This window comes from Quercus robur, chromosome 5 (assembly GCF_932294415.1).
Source record: "Quercus robur chromosome 5, dhQueRobu3.1, whole genome shotgun sequence".
Classification (NCBI taxonomy): Eukaryota; Viridiplantae; Streptophyta; class Magnoliopsida; order Fagales; family Fagaceae; genus Quercus; species Quercus robur.
This window is the reverse complement of record NC_065538.1, coordinates 32,921,451-32,942,730: the sequence shown is the minus strand read 5'-3', so window position 1 is coordinate 32,942,730 and position 21,280 is coordinate 32,921,451. Positions and strand designations below refer to the sequence as shown.

The 21,280-nt window shown below is 53.2% G+C and overlaps 60 non-coding genes across 60 annotated transcripts; all 60 read left to right on the top strand.

Moving 5' to 3' along the window:
- Nucleotides 1–156: 156 nt before the first annotated feature.
- Nucleotides 157–275, top strand: LOC126729470 (5S ribosomal RNA). Its single transcript, XR_007656792.1, has one exon. It is a non-coding gene; the product is annotated as a 5S ribosomal RNA (ribosomal RNA).
- Nucleotides 276–509: 234 nt separating this feature from the next.
- On the top strand, nt 510–628 carry LOC126731300 (5S ribosomal RNA). Its single transcript, XR_007658551.1, has one exon. It is a non-coding gene; the product is annotated as a 5S ribosomal RNA (ribosomal RNA).
- A 235-nt stretch (nt 629–863) lies between these two features.
- Nucleotides 864–982, top strand: LOC126729469 (5S ribosomal RNA). The gene has a single exon (XR_007656791.1). It is a non-coding gene; the product is annotated as a 5S ribosomal RNA (ribosomal RNA).
- Nucleotides 983–1,217: 235 nt separating this feature from the next.
- On the top strand, nt 1,218–1,336 carry LOC126729468 (5S ribosomal RNA). The gene has a single exon (XR_007656790.1). It is a non-coding gene; the product is annotated as a 5S ribosomal RNA (ribosomal RNA).
- A 235-nt stretch (nt 1,337–1,571) lies between these two features.
- LOC126730971 (5S ribosomal RNA) lies at nt 1,572–1,690 on the top strand. The gene has a single exon (XR_007658233.1). It is a non-coding gene; the product is annotated as a 5S ribosomal RNA (ribosomal RNA).
- A 235-nt stretch (nt 1,691–1,925) lies between these two features.
- LOC126729467 (5S ribosomal RNA) lies at nt 1,926–2,044 on the top strand. The gene has a single exon (XR_007656789.1). It is a non-coding gene; the product is annotated as a 5S ribosomal RNA (ribosomal RNA).
- Nucleotides 2,045–2,279: 235 nt separating this feature from the next.
- Nucleotides 2,280–2,398, top strand: LOC126729466 (5S ribosomal RNA). The gene has a single exon (XR_007656788.1). It is a non-coding gene; the product is annotated as a 5S ribosomal RNA (ribosomal RNA).
- A 235-nt stretch (nt 2,399–2,633) lies between these two features.
- On the top strand, nt 2,634–2,752 carry LOC126729465 (5S ribosomal RNA). Its single transcript, XR_007656787.1, has one exon. It is a non-coding gene; the product is annotated as a 5S ribosomal RNA (ribosomal RNA).
- Nucleotides 2,753–2,987: 235 nt separating this feature from the next.
- Nucleotides 2,988–3,106, top strand: LOC126730970 (5S ribosomal RNA). Its single transcript, XR_007658232.1, has one exon. It is a non-coding gene; the product is annotated as a 5S ribosomal RNA (ribosomal RNA).
- Nucleotides 3,107–3,341: 235 nt separating this feature from the next.
- On the top strand, nt 3,342–3,460 carry LOC126729464 (5S ribosomal RNA). The gene has a single exon (XR_007656786.1). It is a non-coding gene; the product is annotated as a 5S ribosomal RNA (ribosomal RNA).
- A 235-nt stretch (nt 3,461–3,695) lies between these two features.
- LOC126730969 (5S ribosomal RNA) lies at nt 3,696–3,814 on the top strand. The gene has a single exon (XR_007658231.1). It is a non-coding gene; the product is annotated as a 5S ribosomal RNA (ribosomal RNA).
- A 235-nt stretch (nt 3,815–4,049) lies between these two features.
- On the top strand, nt 4,050–4,168 carry LOC126729461 (5S ribosomal RNA). The gene has a single exon (XR_007656784.1). It is a non-coding gene; the product is annotated as a 5S ribosomal RNA (ribosomal RNA).
- A 235-nt stretch (nt 4,169–4,403) lies between these two features.
- LOC126729460 (5S ribosomal RNA) lies at nt 4,404–4,522 on the top strand. Its single transcript, XR_007656783.1, has one exon. It is a non-coding gene; the product is annotated as a 5S ribosomal RNA (ribosomal RNA).
- Nucleotides 4,523–4,757: 235 nt separating this feature from the next.
- On the top strand, nt 4,758–4,876 carry LOC126730968 (5S ribosomal RNA). Its single transcript, XR_007658230.1, has one exon. It is a non-coding gene; the product is annotated as a 5S ribosomal RNA (ribosomal RNA).
- Nucleotides 4,877–5,111: 235 nt separating this feature from the next.
- Nucleotides 5,112–5,230, top strand: LOC126729459 (5S ribosomal RNA). Its single transcript, XR_007656782.1, has one exon. It is a non-coding gene; the product is annotated as a 5S ribosomal RNA (ribosomal RNA).
- A 235-nt stretch (nt 5,231–5,465) lies between these two features.
- Nucleotides 5,466–5,584, top strand: LOC126729458 (5S ribosomal RNA). The gene has a single exon (XR_007656781.1). It is a non-coding gene; the product is annotated as a 5S ribosomal RNA (ribosomal RNA).
- A 235-nt stretch (nt 5,585–5,819) lies between these two features.
- LOC126729457 (5S ribosomal RNA) lies at nt 5,820–5,938 on the top strand. Its single transcript, XR_007656780.1, has one exon. It is a non-coding gene; the product is annotated as a 5S ribosomal RNA (ribosomal RNA).
- Nucleotides 5,939–6,173: 235 nt separating this feature from the next.
- LOC126729456 (5S ribosomal RNA) lies at nt 6,174–6,292 on the top strand. The gene has a single exon (XR_007656779.1). It is a non-coding gene; the product is annotated as a 5S ribosomal RNA (ribosomal RNA).
- Nucleotides 6,293–6,527: 235 nt separating this feature from the next.
- LOC126731426 (5S ribosomal RNA) lies at nt 6,528–6,646 on the top strand. The gene has a single exon (XR_007658673.1). It is a non-coding gene; the product is annotated as a 5S ribosomal RNA (ribosomal RNA).
- A 235-nt stretch (nt 6,647–6,881) lies between these two features.
- Nucleotides 6,882–7,000, top strand: LOC126729455 (5S ribosomal RNA). The gene has a single exon (XR_007656778.1). It is a non-coding gene; the product is annotated as a 5S ribosomal RNA (ribosomal RNA).
- Nucleotides 7,001–7,235: 235 nt separating this feature from the next.
- On the top strand, nt 7,236–7,354 carry LOC126730967 (5S ribosomal RNA). Its single transcript, XR_007658229.1, has one exon. It is a non-coding gene; the product is annotated as a 5S ribosomal RNA (ribosomal RNA).
- Nucleotides 7,355–7,589: 235 nt separating this feature from the next.
- LOC126729454 (5S ribosomal RNA) lies at nt 7,590–7,708 on the top strand. The gene has a single exon (XR_007656777.1). It is a non-coding gene; the product is annotated as a 5S ribosomal RNA (ribosomal RNA).
- A 235-nt stretch (nt 7,709–7,943) lies between these two features.
- Nucleotides 7,944–8,062, top strand: LOC126730965 (5S ribosomal RNA). Its single transcript, XR_007658227.1, has one exon. It is a non-coding gene; the product is annotated as a 5S ribosomal RNA (ribosomal RNA).
- Nucleotides 8,063–8,297: 235 nt separating this feature from the next.
- Nucleotides 8,298–8,416, top strand: LOC126729453 (5S ribosomal RNA). The gene has a single exon (XR_007656776.1). It is a non-coding gene; the product is annotated as a 5S ribosomal RNA (ribosomal RNA).
- A 235-nt stretch (nt 8,417–8,651) lies between these two features.
- On the top strand, nt 8,652–8,770 carry LOC126729452 (5S ribosomal RNA). The gene has a single exon (XR_007656775.1). It is a non-coding gene; the product is annotated as a 5S ribosomal RNA (ribosomal RNA).
- A 235-nt stretch (nt 8,771–9,005) lies between these two features.
- LOC126730964 (5S ribosomal RNA) lies at nt 9,006–9,124 on the top strand. The gene has a single exon (XR_007658226.1). It is a non-coding gene; the product is annotated as a 5S ribosomal RNA (ribosomal RNA).
- Nucleotides 9,125–9,359: 235 nt separating this feature from the next.
- LOC126729450 (5S ribosomal RNA) lies at nt 9,360–9,478 on the top strand. The gene has a single exon (XR_007656773.1). It is a non-coding gene; the product is annotated as a 5S ribosomal RNA (ribosomal RNA).
- Nucleotides 9,479–9,713: 235 nt separating this feature from the next.
- LOC126729449 (5S ribosomal RNA) lies at nt 9,714–9,832 on the top strand. Its single transcript, XR_007656772.1, has one exon. It is a non-coding gene; the product is annotated as a 5S ribosomal RNA (ribosomal RNA).
- A 235-nt stretch (nt 9,833–10,067) lies between these two features.
- LOC126730963 (5S ribosomal RNA) lies at nt 10,068–10,186 on the top strand. Its single transcript, XR_007658225.1, has one exon. It is a non-coding gene; the product is annotated as a 5S ribosomal RNA (ribosomal RNA).
- A 235-nt stretch (nt 10,187–10,421) lies between these two features.
- On the top strand, nt 10,422–10,540 carry LOC126729448 (5S ribosomal RNA). Its single transcript, XR_007656771.1, has one exon. It is a non-coding gene; the product is annotated as a 5S ribosomal RNA (ribosomal RNA).
- A 235-nt stretch (nt 10,541–10,775) lies between these two features.
- Nucleotides 10,776–10,894, top strand: LOC126729447 (5S ribosomal RNA). The gene has a single exon (XR_007656770.1). It is a non-coding gene; the product is annotated as a 5S ribosomal RNA (ribosomal RNA).
- Nucleotides 10,895–11,129: 235 nt separating this feature from the next.
- Nucleotides 11,130–11,248, top strand: LOC126729445 (5S ribosomal RNA). Its single transcript, XR_007656769.1, has one exon. It is a non-coding gene; the product is annotated as a 5S ribosomal RNA (ribosomal RNA).
- Nucleotides 11,249–11,483: 235 nt separating this feature from the next.
- On the top strand, nt 11,484–11,602 carry LOC126729444 (5S ribosomal RNA). Its single transcript, XR_007656768.1, has one exon. It is a non-coding gene; the product is annotated as a 5S ribosomal RNA (ribosomal RNA).
- Nucleotides 11,603–11,837: 235 nt separating this feature from the next.
- LOC126731425 (5S ribosomal RNA) lies at nt 11,838–11,956 on the top strand. The gene has a single exon (XR_007658672.1). It is a non-coding gene; the product is annotated as a 5S ribosomal RNA (ribosomal RNA).
- Nucleotides 11,957–12,191: 235 nt separating this feature from the next.
- LOC126730702 (5S ribosomal RNA) lies at nt 12,192–12,310 on the top strand. Its single transcript, XR_007657964.1, has one exon. It is a non-coding gene; the product is annotated as a 5S ribosomal RNA (ribosomal RNA).
- A 235-nt stretch (nt 12,311–12,545) lies between these two features.
- Nucleotides 12,546–12,664, top strand: LOC126730962 (5S ribosomal RNA). The gene has a single exon (XR_007658224.1). It is a non-coding gene; the product is annotated as a 5S ribosomal RNA (ribosomal RNA).
- A 235-nt stretch (nt 12,665–12,899) lies between these two features.
- On the top strand, nt 12,900–13,018 carry LOC126729443 (5S ribosomal RNA). The gene has a single exon (XR_007656767.1). It is a non-coding gene; the product is annotated as a 5S ribosomal RNA (ribosomal RNA).
- Nucleotides 13,019–13,253: 235 nt separating this feature from the next.
- On the top strand, nt 13,254–13,372 carry LOC126730961 (5S ribosomal RNA). The gene has a single exon (XR_007658223.1). It is a non-coding gene; the product is annotated as a 5S ribosomal RNA (ribosomal RNA).
- A 235-nt stretch (nt 13,373–13,607) lies between these two features.
- Nucleotides 13,608–13,726, top strand: LOC126729442 (5S ribosomal RNA). The gene has a single exon (XR_007656766.1). It is a non-coding gene; the product is annotated as a 5S ribosomal RNA (ribosomal RNA).
- A 235-nt stretch (nt 13,727–13,961) lies between these two features.
- Nucleotides 13,962–14,080, top strand: LOC126729441 (5S ribosomal RNA). The gene has a single exon (XR_007656765.1). It is a non-coding gene; the product is annotated as a 5S ribosomal RNA (ribosomal RNA).
- Nucleotides 14,081–14,315: 235 nt separating this feature from the next.
- On the top strand, nt 14,316–14,434 carry LOC126730960 (5S ribosomal RNA). Its single transcript, XR_007658222.1, has one exon. It is a non-coding gene; the product is annotated as a 5S ribosomal RNA (ribosomal RNA).
- Nucleotides 14,435–14,669: 235 nt separating this feature from the next.
- Nucleotides 14,670–14,788, top strand: LOC126729440 (5S ribosomal RNA). Its single transcript, XR_007656764.1, has one exon. It is a non-coding gene; the product is annotated as a 5S ribosomal RNA (ribosomal RNA).
- A 235-nt stretch (nt 14,789–15,023) lies between these two features.
- LOC126729438 (5S ribosomal RNA) lies at nt 15,024–15,142 on the top strand. The gene has a single exon (XR_007656762.1). It is a non-coding gene; the product is annotated as a 5S ribosomal RNA (ribosomal RNA).
- Nucleotides 15,143–15,377: 235 nt separating this feature from the next.
- On the top strand, nt 15,378–15,496 carry LOC126729437 (5S ribosomal RNA). Its single transcript, XR_007656761.1, has one exon. It is a non-coding gene; the product is annotated as a 5S ribosomal RNA (ribosomal RNA).
- Nucleotides 15,497–15,731: 235 nt separating this feature from the next.
- LOC126730959 (5S ribosomal RNA) lies at nt 15,732–15,850 on the top strand. Its single transcript, XR_007658221.1, has one exon. It is a non-coding gene; the product is annotated as a 5S ribosomal RNA (ribosomal RNA).
- A 235-nt stretch (nt 15,851–16,085) lies between these two features.
- Nucleotides 16,086–16,204, top strand: LOC126729436 (5S ribosomal RNA). Its single transcript, XR_007656760.1, has one exon. It is a non-coding gene; the product is annotated as a 5S ribosomal RNA (ribosomal RNA).
- Nucleotides 16,205–16,439: 235 nt separating this feature from the next.
- LOC126730958 (5S ribosomal RNA) lies at nt 16,440–16,558 on the top strand. Its single transcript, XR_007658220.1, has one exon. It is a non-coding gene; the product is annotated as a 5S ribosomal RNA (ribosomal RNA).
- A 235-nt stretch (nt 16,559–16,793) lies between these two features.
- LOC126729435 (5S ribosomal RNA) lies at nt 16,794–16,912 on the top strand. Its single transcript, XR_007656759.1, has one exon. It is a non-coding gene; the product is annotated as a 5S ribosomal RNA (ribosomal RNA).
- A 235-nt stretch (nt 16,913–17,147) lies between these two features.
- Nucleotides 17,148–17,266, top strand: LOC126729434 (5S ribosomal RNA). The gene has a single exon (XR_007656758.1). It is a non-coding gene; the product is annotated as a 5S ribosomal RNA (ribosomal RNA).
- A 235-nt stretch (nt 17,267–17,501) lies between these two features.
- Nucleotides 17,502–17,620, top strand: LOC126730956 (5S ribosomal RNA). Its single transcript, XR_007658219.1, has one exon. It is a non-coding gene; the product is annotated as a 5S ribosomal RNA (ribosomal RNA).
- A 235-nt stretch (nt 17,621–17,855) lies between these two features.
- On the top strand, nt 17,856–17,974 carry LOC126730854 (5S ribosomal RNA). Its single transcript, XR_007658120.1, has one exon. It is a non-coding gene; the product is annotated as a 5S ribosomal RNA (ribosomal RNA).
- A 236-nt stretch (nt 17,975–18,210) lies between these two features.
- Nucleotides 18,211–18,329, top strand: LOC126729433 (5S ribosomal RNA). The gene has a single exon (XR_007656757.1). It is a non-coding gene; the product is annotated as a 5S ribosomal RNA (ribosomal RNA).
- A 235-nt stretch (nt 18,330–18,564) lies between these two features.
- On the top strand, nt 18,565–18,683 carry LOC126729432 (5S ribosomal RNA). The gene has a single exon (XR_007656756.1). It is a non-coding gene; the product is annotated as a 5S ribosomal RNA (ribosomal RNA).
- A 235-nt stretch (nt 18,684–18,918) lies between these two features.
- Nucleotides 18,919–19,037, top strand: LOC126729431 (5S ribosomal RNA). The gene has a single exon (XR_007656755.1). It is a non-coding gene; the product is annotated as a 5S ribosomal RNA (ribosomal RNA).
- Nucleotides 19,038–19,272: 235 nt separating this feature from the next.
- On the top strand, nt 19,273–19,391 carry LOC126730955 (5S ribosomal RNA). Its single transcript, XR_007658218.1, has one exon. It is a non-coding gene; the product is annotated as a 5S ribosomal RNA (ribosomal RNA).
- A 235-nt stretch (nt 19,392–19,626) lies between these two features.
- On the top strand, nt 19,627–19,745 carry LOC126729428 (5S ribosomal RNA). Its single transcript, XR_007656754.1, has one exon. It is a non-coding gene; the product is annotated as a 5S ribosomal RNA (ribosomal RNA).
- A 235-nt stretch (nt 19,746–19,980) lies between these two features.
- LOC126729427 (5S ribosomal RNA) lies at nt 19,981–20,099 on the top strand. The gene has a single exon (XR_007656753.1). It is a non-coding gene; the product is annotated as a 5S ribosomal RNA (ribosomal RNA).
- A 235-nt stretch (nt 20,100–20,334) lies between these two features.
- LOC126730953 (5S ribosomal RNA) lies at nt 20,335–20,453 on the top strand. The gene has a single exon (XR_007658216.1). It is a non-coding gene; the product is annotated as a 5S ribosomal RNA (ribosomal RNA).
- A 235-nt stretch (nt 20,454–20,688) lies between these two features.
- LOC126729425 (5S ribosomal RNA) lies at nt 20,689–20,807 on the top strand. Its single transcript, XR_007656751.1, has one exon. It is a non-coding gene; the product is annotated as a 5S ribosomal RNA (ribosomal RNA).
- A 235-nt stretch (nt 20,808–21,042) lies between these two features.
- Nucleotides 21,043–21,161, top strand: LOC126729424 (5S ribosomal RNA). Its single transcript, XR_007656750.1, has one exon. It is a non-coding gene; the product is annotated as a 5S ribosomal RNA (ribosomal RNA).
- The last annotated feature ends 119 nt before the right edge of the window (nt 21,162–21,280 follow it).

The following is a 21,280-nucleotide window of genomic DNA, read 5'->3' as shown; positions in this document are numbered from 1 at the left end:
AGTCTGCCCCAGGCCAAAAATACGAGCCGCTGATCTCGTTTTGGGTGCTGATTTGGTGGCGGCGATCTGGAAATGCCCTCGGGCTGCAGCTCCCTGGTGTTAGAGTGCATCGCTGCATTCGGATCCTTTATAAGGATTTAACGCGCTTATGCTGATGGGTGCGATCATACCAACACTAATGCACCGGATCCCATCAGAACTCCGCAGTTAAGCGTGTTTGGGCGAGAGTAGTACTAGGATGGGTGACCTCCTGGGAAGTCCTCGTGTTGCACCCCTCTCTTTTTCTTCGGATTTTTTTTTTTGTCGCCGGGCTTACCGTTTACGGCGGTCCAGCACGCTCGCTTCGTAGGCTTAGTCTGCCCCAGGCCAAAAATACGAGCCGCTAATCTCGTTTTGGGTGCTGATTTGGTGGCGGCGATCTGGAAATGCCCTCGGGCTGCAGCTCCCTGGTGTTAGAGTGCATCGCTGCATTCGGATCCTTTATAAGGATTTAACGCGCTTATGCTGATGGGTGCGATCATACCAACACTAATGCACCGGATCCCATCAGAACTCCGCAGTTAAGCGTGTTTGGGCGAGAGTAGTACTTGGATGGGTGACCTCCGGGGAAGTCCTCGTGTTGCACCCCTCTCTTTTTCTTCGGATTTTTTTTTTTTGTCGCCGGGCTTACCGTTTACGGCGGTCCAGCACGCTCGCTTCGTAGGCTTAGTCTGCCCCAGGCCAAAAATACGAGCCGCTGATCTCGTTTTGGGTGCTGATTTGGTGGCGGCGATCTGGAAATGCCCTCGGGCTGCAGCTCCCTGGTGTTAGAGTGCATCGCTGCATTCGGATCCTTTATAAGGATTTAACGCGCTTATGCTGATGGGTGCGATCATACCAACACTAATGCACCGGATCCCATCAGAACTCCGCAGTTAAGCGTGTTTGGGCGAGAGTAGTACTAGGATGGGTGACCTCCTGGGAAGTCCTCGTGTTGCACCCCTCTCTTTTTCTTCGGATTTTTTTTTTTTGTCGCCGGGCTTACCGTTTACGGCGGTCCAGCACGCTCGCTTCGTAGGCTTAGTCTGCCCCAGGCCAAAAATACGAGCCGCTGATCTCGTTTTGGGTGCTGATTTGGTGGCGGCGATCTGGAAATGCCCTCGGGCTGCAGCTCCCTGGTGTTAGAGTGCATCGCTGCATTCGGATCCTTTATAAGGATTTAACGCGCTTATGCTGATGGGTGCGATCATACCAACACTAATGCACCGGATCCCATCAGAACTCCGCAGTTAAGCGTGTTTGGGCGAGAGTAGTACTAGGATGGGTGACCTCCTGGGAAGTCCTCGTGTTGCACCCCTCTCTTTTTCTTCGGATTTTTTTTTTTTGTCGCCGGGCTTACCGTTTACGGCGGTCCAGCACGCTCGCTTCGTAGGCTTAGTCTGCCCCAGGCCAAAAATACGAGCCGCTGATCTCGTTTTGGGTGCTGATTTGGTGGCGGCGATCTGGAAATGCCCTCGGGCTGCAGCTCCCTGGTGTTAGAGTGCATCGCTGCATTCGGATCCTTTATAAGGATTTAACGCGCTTATGCTGATGGGTGCGATCATACCAACACTAATGCACCGGATCCCATCAGAACTCCGCAGTTAAGCGTGTTTGGGCGAGAGTAGTACTAGGATGGGTGACCTCCGGGGAAGTCCTCGTGTTGCACCCCTCTCTTTTTCTTCGGATTTTTTTTTTTTGTCGCCGGGCTTACCGTTTACGGCGGTCCAGCACGCTCGCTTCGTAGGCTTAGTCTGCCCCAGGCCAAAAATACGAGCCGCTGATCTCGTTTTGGGTGCTGATTTGGTGGCGGCGATCTGGAAATGCCCTCGGGCTGCAGCTCCCTGGTGTTAGAGTGCATCGCTGCATTCGGATCCTTTATAAGGATTTAACGCGCTTATGCTGATGGGTGCGATCATACCAACACTAATGCACCGGATCCCATCAGAACTCCGCAGTTAAGCGTGTTTGGGCGAGAGTAGTACTAGGATGGGTGACCTCCTGGGAAGTCCTCGTGTTGCACCCCTCTCTTTTTCTTCGGATTTTTTTTTTTTGTCGCCGGGCTTACCGTTTACGGCGGTCCAGCACGCTCGCTTCGTAGGCTTAGTCTGCCCCAGGCCAAAAATACGAGCCGCTGATCTCGTTTTGGGTGCTGATTTGGTGGCGGCGATCTGGAAATGCCCTCGAGCTGCAGCTCCCTGGTGTTAGAGTGCATCGCTGCATTCGGATCCTTTATAAGGATTTAACGCGCTTATGCTGATGGGTGCGATCATACCAACACTAATGCACCGGATCCCATCAGAACTCCGCAGTTAAGCGTGTTTGGGCGAGAGTAGTACTAGGATGGGTGACCTCCTGGGAAGTCCTCGTGTTGCACCCCTCTCTTTTTCTTCGGATTTTTTTTTTTTGTCGCCGGGCTTACCGTTTACGGCGGTCCAGCACGCTCGCTTCGTAGGCTTAGTCTGCCCCAGGCCAAAAATACGAGCCGCTGATCTCGTTTTGGGTGCTGATTTGGTGGCGGCGATCTGGAAATGCCCTCGGGCTGCAGCTCCCTGGTGTTAGAGTGCATCGCTGCATTCGGATCCTTTATAAGGATTTAACGCGCTTATGCTGATGGGTGCGATCATACCAACACTAATGCACCGGATCCCATCAGAACTCCGCAGTTAAGCGTGTTTGGGCGAGAGTAGTACTAGGATGGGTGACCTCCTGGGAAGTCCTCGTGTTGCACCCCTCTCTTTTTCTTCGGATTTTTTTTTTTTGTCGCCGGGCTTACCGTTTACGGCGGTCCAGCACGCTCGCTTCGTAGGCTTAGTCTGCCCCAGGCCAAAAATACGAGCCGCTGATCTCGTTTTGGGTGCTGATTTGGTGGCGGCGATCTGGAAATGCCCTCGGGCTGCAGCTCCCTGGTGTTAGAGTCCATCGCTGCATTCGGATCCTTTATAAGGATTTAACGCGCTTATGCTGATGGGTGCGATCATACCAACACTAATGCACCGGATCCCATCAGAACTCCGCAGTTAAGCGTGTTTGGGCGAGAGTAGTACTAGGATGGGTGACCTCCGGGGAAGTCCTCGTGTTGCACCCCTCTCTTTTTCTTCGGATTTTTTTTTTTTGTCGCCGGGCTTACCGTTTACGGCGGTCCAGCACGCTCGCTTCGTAGGCTTAGTCTGCCCCAGGCCAAAAATACGAGCCGCTGATCTCGTTTTGGGTGCTGATTTGGTGGCGGCGATCTGGAAATGCCCTCGGGCTGCAGCTCCCTGGTGTTAGAGTGCATCGCTGCATTCGGATCCTTTATAAGGATTTAACGCGCTTATGCTGATGGGTGCGATCATACCAACACTAATGCACCGGATCCCATCAGAACTCCGCAGTTAAGCGTGTTTGGGCGAGAGTAGTACTAGGATGGGTGACCTCCTGGGAAGTCCTCGTGTTGCACCCCTCTCTTTTTCTTCGGATTTTTTTTTTTTGTCGCCGGGCTTACCGTTTACGGCGGTCCAGCACGCTCGCTTCGTAGGCTTAGTCTGCCCCAGGCCAAAAATACGAGCCGCTGATCTCGTTTTGGGTGCTGATTTGGTGGCGGCGATCTGGAAATGCCCTCGGGCTGCAGCTCCCTGGTGTTAGAGTCCATCGCTGCATTCGGATCCTTTATAAGGATTTAACGCGCTTATGCTGATGGGTGCGATCATACCAACACTAATGCACCGGATCCCATCAGAACTCCGCAGTTAAGCGTGTTTGGGCGAGAGTAGTACTAGGATGGGTGACCTCCGGGGAAGTCCTCGTGTTGCACCCCTCTCTTTTTCTTCGGATTTTTTTTTTTTGTCGCCGGGCTTACCGTTTACGGCGGTCCAGCACGCTCGCTTCGTAGGCTTAGTCTGCCCCAGGCCAAAAATACGAGCCGCTGATCTCGTTTTGGGTACTGATTTGGTGGCGGCGATCTGGAAATGCCCTCGGGCTGCAGCTCCCTGGTGTTAGAGTGCATCGCTGCATTCGGATCCTTTATAAGGATTTAACGCGCTTATGCTGATGGGTGCGATCATACCAACACTAATGCACCGGATCCCATCAGAACTCCGCAGTTAAGCGTGTTTGGGCGAGAGTAGTACTAGGATGGGTGACCTCCTGGGAAGTCCTCGTGTTGCACCCCTCTCTTTTTCTTCGGATTTTTTTTTTTTGTCGCCGGGCTTACCGTTTACGGCGGTCCAGCACGCTCGCTTCGTAGGCTTAGTCTGCCCCAGGCCAAAAATACGAGCCGCTGATCTCGTTTTGGGTGCTGATTTGGTGGCGGCGATCTGGAAATGCCCTCGGGCTGCAGCTCCCTGGTGTTAGAGTGCATCGCTGCATTCGGATCCTTTATAAGGATTTAACGCGCTTATGCTGATGGGTGCGATCATACCAACACTAATGCACCGGATCCCATCAGAACTCCGCAGTTAAGCGTGTTTGGGCGAGAGTAGTACTAGGATGGGTGACCTCCTGGGAAGTCCTCGTGTTGCACCCCTCTCTTTTTCTTCGGATTTTTTTTTTTTGTCGCCGGGCTTACCGTTTACGGCGGTCCAGCACGCTCGCTTCGTAGGCTTAGTCTGCCCCAGGCCAAAAATACGAGCCGCTGATCTCGTTTTGGGTGCTGATTTGGTGGCGGCGATCTGGAAATGCCCTCGGGCTGCAGCTCCCTGGTGTTAGAGTCCATCGCTGCATTCGGATCCTTTATAAGGATTTAACGCGCTTATGCTGATGGGTGCGATCATACCAACACTAATGCACCGGATCCCATCAGAACTCCGCAGTTAAGCGTGTTTGGGCGAGAGTAGTACTAGGATGGGTGACCTCCGGGGAAGTCCTCGTGTTGCACCCCTCTCTTTTTCTTCGGATTTTTTTTTTTTGTCGCCGGGCTTACCGTTTACGGCGGTCCAGCACGCTCGCTTCGTAGGCTTAGTCTGCCCCAGGCCAAAAATACGAGCCGCTGATCTCGTTTTGGGTGCTGATTTGGTGGCGGCGATCTGGAAATGCCCTCGGGCTGCAGCTCCCTGGTGTTAGAGTGCATCGCTGCATTCGGATCCTTTATAAGGATTTAACGCGCTTATGCTGATGGGTGCGATCATACCAACACTAATGCACCGGATCCCATCAGAACTCCGCAGTTAAGCGTGTTTGGGCGAGAGTAGTACTAGGATGGGTGACCTCCTGGGAAGTCCTCGTGTTGCACCCCTCTCTTTTTCTTCGGATTTTTTTTTTTTGTCGCCGGGCTTACCGTTTACGGCGGTCCAGCACGCTCGCTTCGTAGGCTTAGTCTGCCCCAGGCCAAAAATACGAGCCGCTGATCTCGTTTTGGGTGCTGATTTGGTGGCGGCGATCTGGAAATGCCCTCGGGCTGCAGCTCCCTGGTGTTAGAGTGCATCGCTGCATTCGGATCCTTTATAAGGATTTAACGCGCTTATGCTGATGGGTGCGATCATACCAACACTAATGCACCGGATCCCATCAGAACTCCGCAGTTAAGCGTGTTTGGGCGAGAGTAGTACTAGGATGGGTGACCTCCTGGGAAGTCCTCGTGTTGCACCCCTCTCTTTTTCTTCGGATTTTTTTTTTTTGTCGCCGGGCTTACCGTTTACGGCGGTCCAGCACGCTCGCTTCGTAGGCTTAGTCTGCCCCAGGCCAAAAATACGAGCCGCTGATCTCGTTTTGGGTGCTGATTTGGTGGCGGCGATCTGGAAATGCCCTCGGGCTGCAGCTCCCTGGTGTTAGAGTGCATCGCTGCATTCGGATCCTTTATAAGGATTTAACGCGCTTATGCTGATGGGTGCGATCATACCAACACTAATGCACCGGATCCCATCAGAACTCCGCAGTTAAGCGTGTTTGGGCGAGAGTAGTACTAGGATGGGTGACCTCCTGGGAAGTCCTCGTGTTGCACCCCTCTCTTTTTCTTCGGATTTTTTTTTTTTGTCGCCGGGCTTACCATTTACGGCGGTCCAGCACGCTCGCTTCGTAGGCTTAGTCTGCCCCAGGCCAAAAATACGAGCCGCTGATCTCGTTTTGGGTGCTGATTTGGTGGCGGCGATCTGGAAATGCCCTCGGGCTGCAGCTCCCTGGTGTTAGAGTGCATCGCTGCATTCGGATCCTTTATAAGGATTTAACGCGCTTATGCTGATGGGTGCGATCATACCAACACTAATGCACCGGATCCCATCAGAACTCCGCAGTTAAGCGTGTTTGGGCGAGAGTAGTACTAGGATGGGTGACCTCCTGGGAAGTCCTCGTGTTGCACCCCTCTCTTTTTCTTCGGATTTTTTTTTTTTGTCGCCGGGCTTACCGTTTACGGCGGTCCAGCACGCTCGCTTCGTAGGCTTAGTCTGCCCCAGGCCAAAAATACGAGCCGCTGATCTCGTTTTGGGTGCTGATTTGGTGGCGGCGATCTGGAAATGCCCTCAGGCTGCAGCTCCCTGGTGTTAGAGTGCATCGCTGCATTCGGATCCTTTATAAGGATTTAACGCGCTTATGCTGATGGGTGCGATCATACCAACACTAATGCGCCGGATCCCATCAGAACTCCGCAGTTAAGCGTGTTTGGGCGAGAGTAGTACTAGGATGGGTGACCTCCGGGGAAGTCCTCGTGTTGCACCCCTCTCTTTTTCTTCGGATTTTTTTTTTTTGTCGCCGGGCTTACCGTTTACGGCGGTCCAGCACGCTCGCTTCGTAGGCTTAGTCTGCCCCAGGCCAAAAATACGAGCCGCTGATCTCGTTTTGGGTGCTGATTTGGTGGCGGCGATCTGGAAATGCCCTCGGGCTGCAGCTCCCTGGTGTTAGAGTGCATCGCTGCATTCGGATCCTTTATAAGGATTTAACGCGCGTATGCTGATGGGTGCGATCATACCAACACTAATGCACCGGATCCCATCAGAACTCCGCAGTTAAGCGTGTTTGGGCGAGAGTAGTACTAGGATGGGTGACCTCCTGGGAAGTCCTCGTGTTGCACCCCTCTCTTTTTCTTCGGATTTTTTTTTTTTGTCGCCGGGCTTACCGTTTACGGCGGTCCAGCACGCTCGCTTCGTAGGCTTAGTCTGCCCCAGGCCAAAAATACGAGCCGCTGATCTCGTTTTGGGTGCTGATTTGGTGGCGGCGATCTGGAAATGCCCTCGGGCTGCAGCTCCCTGGTGTTAGAGTCCATCGCTGCATTCGGATCCTTTATAAGGATTTAACGCGCTTATGCTGATGGGTGCGATCATACCAACACTAATGCACCGGATCCCATCAGAACTCCGCAGTTAAGCGTGTTTGGGCGAGAGTAGTACTAGGATGGGTGACCTCCGGGGAAGTCCTCGTGTTGCACCCCTCTCTTTTTCTTCGGATTTTTTTTTTTTGTCGCCGGGCTTACCGTTTACGGCGGTCCAGCACGCTCGCTTCGTAGGCTTAGTCTGCCCCAGGCCAAAAATACGAGCCGCTGATCTCGTTTTGGGTGCTGATTTGGTGGCGGCGATCTGGAAATGCCCTCGGGCTGCAGCTCCCTGGTGTTAGAGTGCATCGCTGCATTCGGATCCTTTATAAGGATTTAACGCGCTTATGCTGATGGGTGCGATCATACCAACACTAATGCACCGGATCCCATCAGAACTCCGCAGTTAAGCGTGTTTGGGCGAGAGTAGTACTAGGATGGGTGACCTCCTGGGAAGTCCTCGTGTTGCACCCCTCTCTTTTTCTTCGGATTTTTTTTTTTTGTCGCCGGGCTTACCGTTTACGGCGGTCCAGCACGCTCGCTTCGTAGGCTTAGTCTGCCCCAGGCCAAAAATACGAGCCGCTGATCTCGTTTTGGGTGCTGATTTGGTGGCGGCGATCTGGAAATGCCCTCGGGCTGCAGCTCCCTGGTGTTAGAGTGCATCGCTGCATTCGGATCCTTTATAAGGATTTAACGCGCTTATGCTGATGGGTGCGATCATACCAACACTAATGCACCGGATCCCATCAGAACTCCGCAGTTAAGCGTGTTTGGGCGAGAGTAGTACTAGGATGGGTGACCTCCGGGGAAGTCCTCGTGTTGCACCCCTCTCTTTTTCTTCGGATTTTTTTTTTTTGTCGCCGGGCTTACCGTTTACGGCGGTCCAGCACGCTCGCTTCGTAGGCTTAGTCTGCCCCAGGCCAAAAATACGAGCCGCTGATCTCGTTTTGGGTGCTGATTTGGTGGCGGCGATCTGGAAATGCCCTCGGGCTGCAGCTCCCTGGTGTTAGAGTGCATCGCTGCATTCGGATCCTTTATAAGGATTTAACGCGCTTATGCTGATGGGTGCGATCATACCAACACTAATGCACCGGATCCCATCAGAACTCCGCAGTTAAGCGTGTTTGGGCGAGAGTAGTACTAGGATGGGTGACCTCCTGGGAAGTCCTCGTGTTGCACCCCTCTCTTTTTCTTCGGATTTTTTTTTTTTGTCGCCGGGCTTACCGTTTACGGCGGTCCAGCACGCTCGCTTCGTAGGCTTGGTCTGCCCCAGGCCAAAAATACGAGGCGCTGATCTCGTTTTGGGTGCTGATTTGGTGGCGGCGATCTGGAAATGCCCTCGGGCTGCAGCTCCCTGGTGTTAGAGTGCATCGCTGCATTCGGATCCTTTATAAGGATTTAACGCGCTTATGCTGATGGGTGCGATCATACCAACACTAATGCACCGGATCCCATCAGAACTCCGCAGTTAAGCGTGTTTGGGCGAGAGTAGTACTAGGATGGGTGACCTCCTGGGAAGTCCTCGTGTTGCACCCCTCTCTTTTTCTTCGGATTTTTTTTTTTTGTCGCCGGGCTTACCGTTTACGGCGGTCCAGCACGCTCGCTTCGTAGGCTTAGTCTGCCCCAGGCCAAAAATACGAGCCGCTGATCTCGTTTTGGGTGCTGATTTGGTGGCGGCGATCTGGAAATGCCCTCGGGCTGCAGCTCCCTGGTGTTAGAGTCCATCGCTGCATTCGGATCCTTTATAAGGATTTAACGCGCTTATGCTGATGGGTGCGATCATACCAACACTAATGCACCGGATCCCATCAGAACTCCGCAGTTAAGCGTGTTTGGGCGAGAGTAGTACTAGGATGGGTGACCTCCGGGGAAGTCCTCGTGTTGCACCCCTCTCTTTTTCTTCGGATTTTTTTTTTTTGTCGCCGGGCTTACCGTTTACGGCGGTCCAGCACGCTCGCTTCGTAGGCTTAGTCTGCCCCAGGCCAAAAATACGAGCCGCTGATCTCGTTTTGGGTGCTGATTTGGTGGCGGCGATCTGGAAATGCCCTCGGGCTGCAGCTCCCTGGTGTTAGAGTGCATCGCTGCATTCGGATCCTTTATAAGGATTTAACGCGCTTATGCTGATGGGTGCGATCATACCAACACTAATGCACCGGATCCCATCAGAACTCCGCAGTTAAGCGTGTTTGGGCGAGAGTAGTACTAGGATGGGTGACCTCCTGGGAAGTCCTCGTGTTGCACCCCTCTCTTTTTCTTCGGATTTTTTTTTTTTGTCGCCGGGCTTACCGTTTACGGCGGTCCAGCACGCTCGCTTCGTAGGCTTAGTCTGCCCCAGGCCAAAAATACGAGCCGCTGATCTCGTTTTGGGTGCTGATTTGGTGGCGGCGATCTGGAAATGCCCTCGGGCTGCAGCTCCCTGGTGTTAGAGTGCATCGCTGCATTCGGATCCTTTATAAGGATTTAACGCGCTTATGCTGATGGGTGCGATCATACCAACACTAATGCACCGGATCCCATCAGAACTCCGCAGTTAAGCGTGTTTGGGCGAGAGTAGTACTAGGATGGGTGACCTCCTGGGAAGTCCTCGTGTTGCACCCCTCTCTTTTTCTTCGGATTTTTTTTTTTTGTCGCCGGGCTTACCGTTTACGGCGGTCCAGCACGCTCGCTTCGTAGGCTTAGTCTGCCCCAGGCCAAAAATACGAGCCGCTGATCTCGTTTTGGGTGCTGATTTGGTGGCGGCGATCTGGAAATGCCCTCGGGCTGCAGCTCCCTGGTGTTAGAGTGCATCGCTGCATTCGGATCCTTTATAAGGATTTAACGCGCTTATGCTGATGGGTGCGATCATACCAACACTAATGCACCGGATCCCATCAGAACTCCGCAGTTAAGCGTGTTTGGGCGAGAGTAGTACTAGGATGGGTGACCTCCGGGGAAGTCCTCGTGTTGCACCCCTCTCTTTTTCTTCGGATTTTTTTTTTTTGTCGCCGGGCTTACCGTTTACGGCGGTCCAGCACGCTCGCTTCGTAGGCTTAGTCTGCCCCAGGCCAAAAATACGAGCCGCTGATCTCGTTTTGGGTGCTGATTTGGTGGCGGCGATCTGGAAATGCCCTCGGGCTGCAGCTCCCTGGTGTTAGAGTGCATCGCTGCATTCGGATCCTTTATAAGGATTTAACGCGCTTATGCTGATGGGTGCGATCATACCAACACTAATGCACCGGATCCCATCAGAACTCCGCAGTTAAGCGTGTTTGGGCGAGAGTAGTACTAGGATGGGTGACCTCCTGGGAAGTCCTCGTGTTGCACCCCTCTCTTTTTCTTCGGATTTTTTTTTTTTGTCGCCGGGCTTACCGTTTACGGCGGTCCAGCACGCTCGCTTCGTAGGCTTAGTCTGCCCCAGGCCAAAAATACGAGCCGCTGATCTCGTTTTGGGTGCTGATTTGGTGGCGGCGATCTGGAAATGCCCTCGGGCTGCAGCTCCCTGGTGTTAGAGTGCATCGCTGCATTCGGATCCTTTATAAGGATTTAACGCGCTTATGCTGATGGGTGCGATCATACCAACACTAATGCACCGGATCCCATCAGAACTCCGCAGTTAAGCGTGTTTGGGCGAGAGTAGTACTAGGATGGGTGACCTCCTGGGAAGTCCTCGTGTTGCACCCCTCTCTTTTTCTTCGGATTTTTTTTTTTTGTCGCCGGGCTTACCGTTTACGGCGGTCCAGCACGCTCGCTTCGTAGGCTTAGTCTGCCCCAGGCCAAAAATACGAGCCGCTGATCTCGTTTTGGGTGCTGATTTGGTGGCGGCGATCTGGAAATGCCCTCGGGCTGCAGCTCCCTGGTGTTAGAGTGCATCGCTGCATTCGGATCCTTTATAAGGATTTAACGCGCTTATGCTGATGGGTGCGATCATACCAACACTAATGCACCGGATCCCATCAGAACTCCGCAGTTAAGCGTGTTTGGGCGAGAGTAGTACTAGGATGGGTGACCTCCTGGGAAGTCCTCGTGTTGCACCCCTCTCTTTTTCTTCGGATTTTTTTTTTTTGTCGCCGGGCTTACCATTTACGGCGGTCCAGCACGCTCGCTTCGTAGGCTTAGTCTGCCCCAGGCCAAAAATACGAGCCGCTGATCTCGTTTTGGGTGCTGATTTGGTGGCGGCGATCTGGAAATGCCCTCGGGCTGCAGCTCCCTGGTGTTAGAGTGCATCGCTGCATTCGGATCCTTTATAAGGATTTAACGCGCTTATGCTGATGGGTGCGATCATACCAACACTAATGCACCGGATCCCATCAGAACTCCGCAGTTAAGCGTGTTTGGGCGAGAGTAGTACTAGGATGGGTGACCTCCTGGGAAGTCCTCGTGTTGCACCCCTCTCTTTTTCTTCGGATTTTTTTTTTTTGTCGCCGGGCTTACCGTTTACGGCGGTCCAGCACGCTCGCTTCGTAGGCTTAGTCTGCCCCAGGCCAAAAATACGAGCCGCTGATCTCGTTTTGGGTGCTGATTTGGTGGCGGCGATCTGGAAATGCCCTCGGGCTGCAGCTCCCTGGTGTTAGAGTCCATCGCTGCATTCGGATCCTTTATAAGGATTTAACGCGCTTATGCTGATGGGTGCGATCATACCAACACTAATGCGCCGGATCCCATCAGAACTCCGCAGTTAAGCGTGTTTGGGCGAGAGTAGTACTAGGATGGGTGACCTCCGGGGAAGTCCTCGTGTTGCACCCCTCTCTTTTTCTTCGGATTTTTTTTTTTTGTCGCCGGGCTTACCGTTTACGGCGGTCCAGCACGCTCGCTTCGTAGGCTTAGTCTGCCCCAGGCCAAAAATACGAGCCGCTGATCTCGTTTTGGGTGCTGATTTGGTGGCGGCGATCTGGAAATGCCCTCGGGCTGCAGCTCCCTGGTGTTAGAGTGCATCGCTGCATTCGGATCCTTTATAAGGATTTAACGCGCTTATGCTGATGGGTGCGATCATACCAACACTAATGCGCCGGATCCCATCAGAACTCCGCAGTTAAGCGTGTTTGGGCGAGAGTAGTACTAGGATGGGTGACCTCCTGGGAAGTCCTCGTGTTGCACCCCTCTCTTTTTCTTCGGATTTTTTTTTTTTGTCGCCGGGCTTACCGTTTACGGCGGTCCAGCACGCTCGCTTCGTAGGCTTAGTCTGCCCCAGGCCAAAAATACGAGCCGCTGATCTCGTTTTGGGTGCTGATTTGGTGGCGGCGATCTGGAAATGCCCTCGGGCTGCAGCTCCCTGGTGTTAGAGTCCATCGCTGCATTCGGATCCTTTATAAGGATTTAACGCGCTTATGCTGATGGGTGCGATCATACCAACACTAATGCACCGGATCCCATCAGAACTCCGCAGTTAAGCGTGTTTGGGCGAGAGTAGTACTAGGATGGGTGACCTCCGGGGAAGTCCTCGTGTTGCACCCCTCTCTTTTTCTTCGGATTTTTTTTTTTTGTCGCCGGGCTTACCGTTTACGGCGGTCCAGCACGCTCGCTTCGTAGGCTTAGTCTGCCCCAGGCCAAAAATACGAGCCGCTGATCTCGTTTTGGGTGCTGATTTGGTGGCGGCGATCTGGAAATGCCCTCGGGCTGCAGCTCCCTGGTGTTAGAGTGCATCGCTGCATTCGGATCCTTTATAAGGATTTAACGCGCTTATGCTGATGGGTGCGATCATACCAACACTAATGCACCGGATCCCATCAGAACTCCGCAGTTAAGCGTGTTTGGGCGAGAGTAGTACTAGGATGGGTGACCTCCTGGGAAGTCCTCGTGTTGCACCCCTCTCTTTTTCTTCGGATTTTTTTTTTTTGTCGCCGGGCTTACCGTTTACGGCGGTCCAGCACGCTCGCTTCGTAGGCTTAGTCTGCCCCAGGCCAAAAATACGAGCCGCTGATCTCGTTTTGGGTGCTGATTTGGTGGCGGCGATCTGGAAATGCCCTCGGGCTGCAGCTCCCTGGTGTTAGAGTCCATCGCTGCATTCGGATCCTTTATAAGGATTTAACGCGCTTATGCTGATGGGTGCGATCATACCAACACTAATGCACCGGATCCCATCAGAACTCCGCAGTTAAGCGTGTTTGGGCGAGAGTAGTACTAGGATGGGTGACCTCCGGGGAAGTCCTCGTGTTGCACCCCTCTCTTTTTCTTCGGATTTTTTTTTTTTGTCGCCGGGCTTACCGTTTACGGCGGTCCAGCACGCTCGCTTCGTAGGCTTAGTCTGCCCCAGGCCAAAAATACGAGCCGCTGATCTCGTTTTGGGTGCTGATTTGGTGGCGGCGATCTGGAAATGCCCTCGGGCTGCAGCTCCCTGGTGTTAGAGTGCATCGCTGCATTCGGATCCTTTATAAGGATTTAACGCGCTTATGCTGATGGGTGCGATCATACCAACACTAATGCACCGGATCCCATCAGAACTCCGCAGTTAAGCGTGTTTGGGCGAGAGTAGTACTAGGATGGGTGACCTCCTGGGAAGTCCTCGTGTTGCACCCCTCTCTTTTTCTTCGGATTTTTTTTTTTTGTCGCCGGGCTTACCGTTTACGGCGGTCCAGCACGCTCGCTTCGTAGGCTTAGTCTGCCCCAGGCCAAAAATACGAGCCGCTGATCTCGTTTTGGGTGCTGATTTGGTGGCGGCGATCTGGAAATGCCCTCGGGCTGCAGCTCCCTGGTGTTAGAGTGCATCGCTGCATTCGGATCCTTTATAAGGATTTAACGCGCTTATGCTGATGGGTGCGATCATACCAACACTAATGCACCGGATCCCATCAGAACTCCGCAGTTAAGCGTGTTTGGGCGAGAGTAGTACTAGGATGGGTGACCTCCTGGGAAGTCCTCGTGTTGCACCCCTCTCTTTTTCTTCGGATTTTTTTTTTTTGTCGCCGGGCTTACCGTTTACGGCGGTCCAGCACGCTCGCTTCGTAGGCTTAGTCTGCCCCAGGCCAAAAATACGAGCCGCTGATCTCGTTTTGGGTGCTGATTTGGTGGCGGCGATCTGGAAATGCCCTCGGGCTGCAGCTCCCTGGTGTTAGAGTCCATCGCTGCATTCGGATCCTTTATAAGGATTTAACGCGCTTATGCTGATGGGTGCGATCATACCAACACTAATGCACCGGATCCCATCAGAACTCCGCAGTTAAGCGTGTTTGGGCGAGAGTAGTACTAGGATGGGTGACCTCCGGGGAAGTCCTCGTGTTGCACCCCTCTCTTTTTCTTCGGATTTTTTTTTTTTGTCGCCATGCTTACCGTTTACGGCGGTCCAGCACGCTCGCTTCGTAGGCTTAGTCTGCCCCAGGCCAAAAATACGAGCCGCTGATCTCGTTTTGGGTGCTGATTTGGTGGCGGCGATCTGGAAATGCCCTCGGGCTGCAGCTCCCTGGTGTTAGAGTGCATCGCTGCATTCGGATCCTTTATAAGGATTTAACGCGCTTATGCTGATGGGTGCGATCATACCAACACTAATGCACCGGATCCCATCAGAACTCCGCAGTTAAGCGTGTTTGGGCGAGAGTAGTACTAGGATGGGTGACCTCCTGGGAAGTCCTCGTGTTGCACCCCTCTCTTTTTCTTCGGATTTTTTTTTTTTGTCGCCGGGCTTACCGTTTACGGCGGTCCAGCACGCTCGCTTCGTAGGCTTAGTCTGCCCCAGGCCAAAAATACGAGCCGCTGATCTCGTTTTGGGTGCTGATTTGGTGGCGGCGATCTGGAAATGCCCTCGGGCTGCAGCTCCCTGGTGTTAGAGTGCATCGCTGCATTCGGATCCTTTATAAGGATTTAACGCGCTTATGCTGATGGGTGCGATCATACCAACACTAATGCACCGGATCCCATCAGAACTCCGCAGTTAAGCGTGTTTGGGCGAGAGTAGTACTAGGATGGGTGACCTCCTGGGAAGTCCTCGTGTTGCACCCCTCTCTTTTTCTTCGGATTTTTTTTTTTTGTCGCCGGGCTTACCGTTTACGGCGGTCCAGCACGCTCGCTTCGTAGGCTTAGTCTGCCCCAGGCCAAAAATACGAGCCGCTGATCTCGTTTTGGGTGCTGATTTGGTGGCGGCGATCTGGAAATGCCCTCGGGCTGCAGCTCCCTGGTGTTAGAGTGCATCGCTGCATTCGGATCCTTTATAAGGATTTAACGCGCTTATGCTGATGGGTGCGATCATACCAACACTAATGCACCGGATCCCATCAGAACTCCGCAGTTAAGCGTGTTTGGGCGAGAGTAGTACTAGGATGGGTGACCTCCTGGGAAGTCCTCGTGTTGCACCCCTCTCTTTTTCTTCGGATTTTTTTTTTTTGTCGCCGGGCTTACCGTTTACGGCGGTCCAGCACGCTCGCTTCGTAGGCTTAGTCTGCCCCAGGCCAAAAATACGAGCCGCTGATCTCGTTTTGGGTGCTGATTTGGTGGCGGCGATCTGGAAATGCCCTCGGGCTGCAGCTCCCTGGTGTTAGAGTCCATCGCTGCATTCGGATCCTTTATAAGGATTTAACGCGCTTATGCTGATGGGTGCGATCATACCAACACTAATGCACCGGATCCCATCAGAACTCCGCAGTTAAGCGTGTTTGGGCGAGAGTAGTACTAGGATGGGTGACCTCCGGGGAAGTCCTCGTGTTGCACCCCTCTCTTTTTCTTCGGATTTTTTTTTTTTGTCGCCGGGCTTACCGTTTACGGCGGTCCAGCACGCTCGCTTCGTAGGCTTAGTCTGCCCCAGGCCAAAAATACGAGCCGCTGATCTCGTTTTGGGTGCTGATTTGGTGGCGGCGATCTGGAAATGCCCTCGGGCTGCAGCTCCCTGGTGTTAGAGTGCATCGCTGCATTCGGATCCTTTATAAGGATTTAACGCGCTTATGCTGATGGGTGCGATCATACCAACACTAATGCACCGGATCCCATCAGAACTCCGCAGTTAAGCGTGTTTGGGCGAGAGTAGTACTAGGATGGGTGACCTCCTGGGAAGTCCTCGTGTTGCACCCCTCTCTTTTTCTTCGGATTTTTTTTTTTTGTCGCCGGGCTTACCGTTTACGGCGGTCCAGCACGCTCGCTTCGTAGGCTTAGTCTGCCCCAGGCCAAAAATACGAGCCGCTGATCTCGTTTTGGGTGCTGATTTGGTGGCGGCGATCTGGAAATGCCCTCGGGCTGCAGCTCCCTGGTGTTAGAGTGCATCGCTGCATTCGGATCCTTTATAAGGATTTAACGCGCTTATGCTGATGGGTGCGATCATACCAACACTAATGCACCGGATCCCATCAGAACTCCGCAGTTAAGCGTGTTTGGGCGAGAGTAGTACTAGGATGGGTGACCTCCGGGGAAGTCCTCGTGTTGCACCCCTCTCTTTTTCTTCGGATTTTTTTTTTTTGTCGCCGGGCTTACCGTTTACGGCGGTCCAGCACGCTCGCTTCGTAGGCTTAGTCTGCCCCAGGCCAAAAATACGAGCCGCTGATCTCGTTTTGGGTGCTGATTTGGTGGCGGCGATCTGGAAATGCCCTCGGGCTGCAGCTCCCTGGTGTTAGAGTGCATCGCTGCATTCGGATCCTTTATAAGGATTTAACGCGCTTATGCTGATGGGTGCGATCATACCAACACTAATGCACCGGATCCCATCAGAACTCCGCAGTTAAGCGTGTTTGGGCGAGAGTAGTACTAGGATGGGTGACCTCCTGGGAAGTCCTCGTGTTGCACCCCTCTCTTTTTCTTCGGATTTTTTTTTTTTGTCGCCGGGCTTACCGTTTACGGCGGTCCAGCACGCTCGCTTCGTAGGCTTAGTCTGCCCCAGGCCAAAAATACGAGCCGCTGATCTCGTTTTGGGTGCTGATTTGGTGGCGGCGATCTGGAAATGCCCTCGGGCTGCAGCTCCCTGGTGTTAGAGTGCATCGCTGCATTCGGATCCTTTATAAGGATTTAACGCGCTTATGCTGATGGGTGCGATCATACCAACACTAATGCACCGGATCCCATCAGAACTCCGCAGTTAAGCGTGTTTGGGCGAGAGTAGTACTAGGATGGGTGACCTCCTGGGAAGTCCTCGTGTTGCACCCCTCTCTTTTTCTTCGGATTTTTTTTTTTTGTCGCCGGGCTTACCGTTTACGGCGGTCCAGCACGCTCGCTTCGTAGGCTTAGTCTGCCCCAGGCCAAAAATACGAGCCGCTGATCTCGTTTTGGGTGCTGATTTGGTGGCGGCGATCTGGAAATGCCCTCGGGCTGCAGCTCCCTGGTGTTAGAGTCCATCGCTGCATTCGGATCCTTTATAAGGATTTAACGCGCTTATGCTGATGGGTGCGATCATACCAACACTAATGCACCGGATCCCATCAGAACTCCGCAGTTAAGCGTGTTTGGGCGAGAGTAGTACTAGGATGGGTGACCTCCGGGGAAGTCCTCGTGTTGCACCCCTCTCTTTTTCTTCGGATTTTTTTTTTTTGTCGCCGGGCTTACCGTTTACGGCGGTCCAGCACGCTCGCTTCGTAGGCTTAGTCTGCCCCAGGCCAAAAATACGAGCCGCTGATCTCGTTTTGGGTGCTGATTTGGTGGCGGCGATCTGGAAATGCCCTCGGGCTGCAGCTCCCTGGTGTTAGAGTGCATCGCTGCATTCGGATCCTTTATAAGGATTTAACGCGCTTATGCTGATGGGTGCGATCATACCAACACTAATGCACCGGATCCCATCAGAACTCCGCAGTTAAGCGTGTTTGGGCGAGAGTAGTACTAGGATGGGTGCCCTCCTGGGAAGTCCTCGTGTTGCACCCCTCTCTTTTTCTTCGGATTTTTTTTTTTTTGTCGCCGGGCTTACCGTTTACGGCGGTCCAGCACGCTCGCTTCGTAGGCTTAGTCTGCCCCAGGCCAAAAATACGAGCCGCTGATCTCGTTTTGGGTGCTGATTTGGTGGCGGCGATCTGGAAATGCCCTCGGGCTGCAGCTCCCTGGTGTTAGAGTGCATCGCTGCATTCGGATCCTTTATAAGGATTTAACGCGCTTATGCTGATGGGTGCGATCATACCAACACTAATGCACCGGATCCCATCAGAACTCCGCAGTTAAGCGTGTTTGGGCGAGAGTAGTACTAGGATGGGTGACCTCCTGGGAAGTCCTCGTGTTGCACCCCTCTCTTTTTCTTCGGATTTTTTTTTTTTGTCGCCGGGCTTACCGTTTACGGCGGTCCAGCACGCTCGCTTCGTAGGCTTAGTCTGCCCCAGGCCAAAAATACGAGCCGCTGATCTCGTTTTGGGTGCTGATTTGGTGGCGGCGATCTGGAAATGCCCTCGGGCTGCAGCTCCCTGGTGTTAGAGTGCATCGCTGCATTCGGATCCTTTATAAGGATTTAACGCGCTTATGCTGATGGGTGCGATCATACCAACACTAATGCACCGGATCCCATCAGAACTCCGCAGTTAAGCGTGTTTGGGCGAGAGTAGTACTAGGATGGGTGACCTCCTGGGAAGTCCTCGTGTTGCACCCCTCTCTTTTTCTTCGGATTTTTTTTTTTTGTCGCCGGGCTTACCGTTTACGGCGGTCCAGCACGCTCGCTTCGTAGGCTTAGTCTGCCCCAGGCCAAAAATACGAGCCGCTGATCTCGTTTTGGGTGCTGATTTGGTGGCGGCGATCTGGAAATGCCCTCGGGCTGCAGCTCCCTGGTGTTAGAGTGCATCGCTGCATTCGGATCCTTTATAAGGATTTAACGCGCTTATGCTGATGGGTGCGATCATACCAACACTAATGCACCGGATCCCATCAGAACTCCGCAGTTAAGCGTGTTTGGGCGAGAGTAGTACTAGGATGGGTGACCTCCTGGGAAGTCCTCGTGTTGCACCCCTCTCTTTTTCTTCGGATTTTTTTTTTTTGTCGCCGGGCTTACCGTTTACGGCGGTCCAGCACGCTCGCTTCGTAGGCTTAGTCTGCCCCAGGCCAAAAATACGAGCCGCTGATCTCGTTTTGGGTGCTGATTTGGTGGCGGCGATCTGGAAATGCCCTCGGGCTGCAGCTCCCTGGTGTTAGAGTCCATCGCTGCATTCGGATCCTTTATAAGGATTTAACGCGCTTATGCTGATGGGTGCGATCATACCAACACTAATGCACCGGATCCCATCAGAACTCCGCAGTTAAGCGTGTTTGGGCGAGAGTAGTACTAGGATGGGTGACCTCCGGGGAAGTCCTCGTGTTGCACCCCTCTCTTTTTCTTCGGATTTTTTTTTTTTGTCGCCGGGCTTACCGTTTACGGCGGTCCAGCACGCTCGCTTCGTAGGCTTAGTCTGCCCCAGGCCAAAAATACGAGCCGCTGATCTCGTTTTGGGTGCTGATTTGGTGGCGGCGATCTGGAAATGCCCTCGGGCTGCAGCTCCCTGGTGTTAGAGTGCATCGCTGCATTCGGATCCTTTATAAGGATTTAACGCGCTTATGCTGATGGGTGCGATCATACCAACACTAATGCACCGGATCCCATCAGAACTCCGCAGTTAAGCGTGTTTGGGCGAGAGTAGTACTAGGATGGGTGACCTCCTGGGAAGTCCTCGTGTTGCACCCCTCTCTTTTTCTTCGGATTTTTTTTTTTTGTCGCCGGGCTTACCGTTTACGGCGGTCCAGCACGCTCGCTTCGTAGGCTTAGTCTGCCCCAGGCCAAAAATACGAGCCGCTGATCTCGTTTTGGGTGCTGATTTGGTGGCGGCGATCTGGAAATGCCCTCGGGCTGCAGCTCCCTGGTGTTAGAGTGCATCGCTGCATTCGGATCCTTTATAAGGATTTAACGCGCTTATGCTGATGGGTGCGATCATACCAACACTAATGCACCGGATCCCATCAGAACTCCGCAGTTAAGCGTGTTTGGGCGAGAGTAGTACTAGGATGGGTGACCTCCTGGGAAGTCCTCGTGTTGCACCCCTCTCTTTTTCTTCGGATTTTTTTTTTTTGTCGCCGGGCTTACCGTTTACGGCGGTCCAGCACGCTCGCTTCGTAGGCTTAGTCTGCCCCAGGCCAAAAATACGAGCCGCTGATCTCGTTTTGGGTGCTGATTTGGTGGCGGCGATCTGGAAATGCCCTCGGGCTGCAGCTCCCTGGTGTTAGAGTCCATCGCTGCATTCGGATCCTTTATAAGGATTTAACGCGCTTATGCTGATGGGTGCGATCATACCAACACTAATGCACCGGATCCCATCAGAACTCCGCAGTTAAGCGTGTTTGGGCGAGAGTAGTACTAGGATGGGTGACCTCCGGGGAAGTCCTCGTGTTGCACCCCTCTCTTTTTCTTCGGATTTTTTTTTTTTGTCGCCGGGCTTACCGTTTACGGCGGTCCAGCACGCTCGCTTCGTAGGCTTAGTCTGCCCCAGGCCAAAAATACGAGCCGCTGATCTCGTTTTGGGTGCTGATTTGGTGGCGGCGATCTGGAAATGCCCTCGGGCTGCAGCTCCCTGGTGTTAGAGTGCATCGCTGCATTCGGATCCTTTATAAGGATTTAACGCGCTTATGCTGATGGGTGCGATCATACCAACACTAATGCACCGGATCCCATCAGAACTCCGCAGTTAAGCGTGTTTGGGCGAGAGTAGTACTAGGATGGGTGACCTCCTGGGAAGTCCTCGTGTTGCACCCCTCTCTTTTTCTTCGGATTTTTTTTTTTTGTCGCCGGGCTTACCGTTTACGGCGGTCCAGCACGCTCGCTTCGTAGGCTTAGTCTGCCCCAGGCCAAAAATACGAGCCGCTGATCTCGTTTTGGGTGCTGATTTGGTGGCGGCGATCTGGAAATGCCCTCGGGCTGCAGCTCCCTGGTGTTAGAGTGCATCGCTGCATTCGGATCCTTTATAAGGATTTAACGCGCTTATGCTGATGGGTGCGATCATACCAACACTAATGCACCGGATCCCATCAGAACTCCGCAGTTAAGCGTGTTTGGGCGAGAGTAGTACTAGGATGGGTGACCTCCTGGGAAGTCCTCGTGTTGCACCCCTCTCTTTTTCTTCGGATTTTTTTTTTTTGTCGCCGGGCTTACCGTTTACGGCGGTCCAGCACGCTCGCTTCGTAGGCTTAGTCTGCCCCAGGCCAAAAATACGAGCCGCTGATCTCGTT